This window comes from Scylla paramamosain, chromosome 1 (assembly GCF_035594125.1).
Source record: "Scylla paramamosain isolate STU-SP2022 chromosome 1, ASM3559412v1, whole genome shotgun sequence".
NCBI lineage: Eukaryota > Metazoa > Arthropoda > Malacostraca > Decapoda > Portunidae > Scylla > Scylla paramamosain.
This window is the reverse complement of record NC_087151.1, coordinates 11,922,501-11,925,406: the sequence shown is the minus strand read 5'-3', so window position 1 is coordinate 11,925,406 and position 2,906 is coordinate 11,922,501.

Genomic DNA, 2,906 nt, shown 5'->3' with positions numbered 1-2,906 from the left:
TCCCTCAAACTACTGTCCTATTGCTTCAATTTCCTGCCTATCTAAAGTTTTTGAATCTATCCTCAACAGGAAGATTCTTAAACATCTATCACTTCACAACCTTCTATCTGATCGCCAGTATGGGTTCCGTCAAGGCCGCTCTACTGGTGAACTTCTGGCTTTCCTTACTGAGTCTTTGTCATCCTCTTTTAGAGATTTTGGTGAAACTTTTGCTGTTGCCTTGGACATATCAAAAGCTTTTGATAGAGTCTGGCACAAAGCTTTGATTTCCAAACTACCTTCCTACGGCTTCTATCCTTCTCTCTGTAACTTCATCTCAAGTTTCCTTTCTGACCGTTCTATTGCTGCTGTGGTAGACGGTCAATATTCTTCTCCTAAATCTATTAACAGTGGTGTTCCTCAGGGTTCTGTCGTGTCACCCACTCTCTTCTTATTATTCATCAATGACCTTCTAAACCAAACTTCTTGTCCTATCCACTCCTGCGTTGATGATTCCACCCTGCACTGTTCCACGTCTTTTCATAGACGTCCAACCCTTCAGGAAGTAAATATTTTACGCGGGGAAGCCACAGAACACCTGGCTGCTGATCATTCTAAAATTTCTGATTGGGACAGAGCAAACTTGGTATTGTTCAATGCCTCAAAAACTCAATTCCTCCATCTATCAACTCGACACAACCTTCCAGACAACTATCCCCTCTTCTTCAGTGACACTCAACTGTCCCCCTCTTCTACACTGAACATCCTCGGTCTGTCCTTTACTTATAATCTAAAATGGAAACTTCACATCTCATCTCTAGCTAAAACAGCTTCTATGAAGTTAGGTGTTCTGAGACGTCTCCGCCAGTTTTTCTCACACCCCCCAGCTGCTAATTCTGTACAAGGGCCTTATCCGTCCATGTATGGAGTATGCTTCACATGTCTGGGGGTGTTCCACTCATACTGCTCTTCTAGGCACGGTGGAATCAAAAGCTTTTCGTCTCATCAACTCCTCTCCTCTAACTGACTGTCTTCAGCCTCTCTCTCATCGCTGCAATGTTGCATCTCTAGCTGTCTTCTACCGCTATTTTCATGCTAACTGCTCTTCTGAACTTGCTAACTGCATGCCTCCCCTCCTCCCGCGGCCTCGCTGCACAAGACTTTCTTCTTTCTCTTACCCCTATTCTGTCCACCTCTCTAACGCAAGAGTTAACCAGTATTCTCAATCATTTATCCCTTTCTCTGATTAACTCTGAAAATCCCTGCCTGCTTCTGTATTTCCACCTTCCTATAACTTGAATTTCTTCAAGAGGGAGGTTTCAAGACACTTATCCTTCAATTTTTGTCTACTGGCGTTTCAGTGGGCATTTTTTTTTATTGGATTTTTGTTGCCCTTAGTCAGTGTACCTCCTACATAAAAAAAAAAAACTTTTCTCTGAAAAGCTTAAAGTTTTGCCTTGGGTGCAGTGGTAGTGGAAGTAGTGAAGGCCGTCATTGTATTTTTCCTGTGTTCGTGTAGAAGGATGTAAGGGAGTTAGGAAAATTTTGTGTGGCAGTGAAAACGTTAACCACTGCTACTATCAATTACTGCTACGAGGAATCACAGATGGGTGGTGAGGGAAACACGGTCCGATAAAACGACCACTTATCCCCAGCTAATCTCTCGCTTGGGGCTTCACGAGGGGAGTGCGGCTCGGTGGATGAGTGGCGCGCAGACCAACCCGTCCCTCACTTGAAGGGATCCGGGAGTATCTGTGAGCGCCGCAACCACTGATTGCCTCATCCGCGTACCCGCCGCCTCAACAAGCCAAGGGGAAGCAATGTATAGACAGGGGATAGAAGAAGTATTTATTTATTTATTCACTGCATATACGTCACATATACTTGTCACAGTGCTTATATAGTGATGATAATAATGGTGATGATGACGAAGTAACGAAGATGATAATGATGAGAATGATAATGTAGTAACGAAGTTGATAATAATGTTAAGGATGATAATGAGGGTAAAGTAATGAAGATAATAATAAAGACAAAGTAACGAACATACGTAGTAATAATGATGGCGATGATGATGATGATGGAGTAAAGTTGATAATAATAATGAGGATGATGGTGATCAGGTAAATAAGAAAATAGTAATGATGAGAATGATGATGATGATGATGAAACGAATATGATAATTTTTTTTTTTTTTTTATGTAGGAAGGATACTGGCCAAGGGCAACAAAAATCTAATAAAAAAAAATGCCCACTGAAATGCCAGTCCCTTAAAAGGGTCAAAGCAGTGGTCAAAAATTGGTGGATAAGTGTCTTGAAACCTCCCTCTTGAAGGAATTCAAGTCATAGGAAGGTGGAAATACAGAAGTAGGCAAGGAGTTCCAGAGTTTACCAGAGAAAGGGATAAATGATTGAGAATACTGGTTAACTCTTGCGTTAGAGAGGTGGACAGAATAGGAGTGAGAGAAAGAAGAAAGTCTTGTGCAGCGAGGCCGCGAGAGGAGGGGAGGCATGCAGTTAGCAAGATCAGAAGAGCAGTTGGCATGAAAATAGCGGTAGAAGACAGCTAGATATGCAACATTGCAGCGGTGAGAGAGGGGCTGAAGACAGTCAGTTAGAGGAGAGGAGTTGATGAGACGAAAAGCTTTTCATTCCACCCTGTCTAGAACAGCAGTATGAGTGGAACCCCCCAGACATGTGAAGCATACTCCATACATGGACGGATAAGGCCCTTGTACAGAGTTAGCAGCTGGGGGGTGAGAAAAACTGGCAGAGACGTCTCAGAACACCTAACTTCATAGAAGCTGTTTTAGCTAGAGATGAGATGTGAAGTTTCCAGTTCAGATTATAAGTAAAGGACAGACCGAGGATGTTCAGTGTAGAAGAGGGGGACAGTTGAGTGTCACTGAAGAAGAGGGGATAGTTGT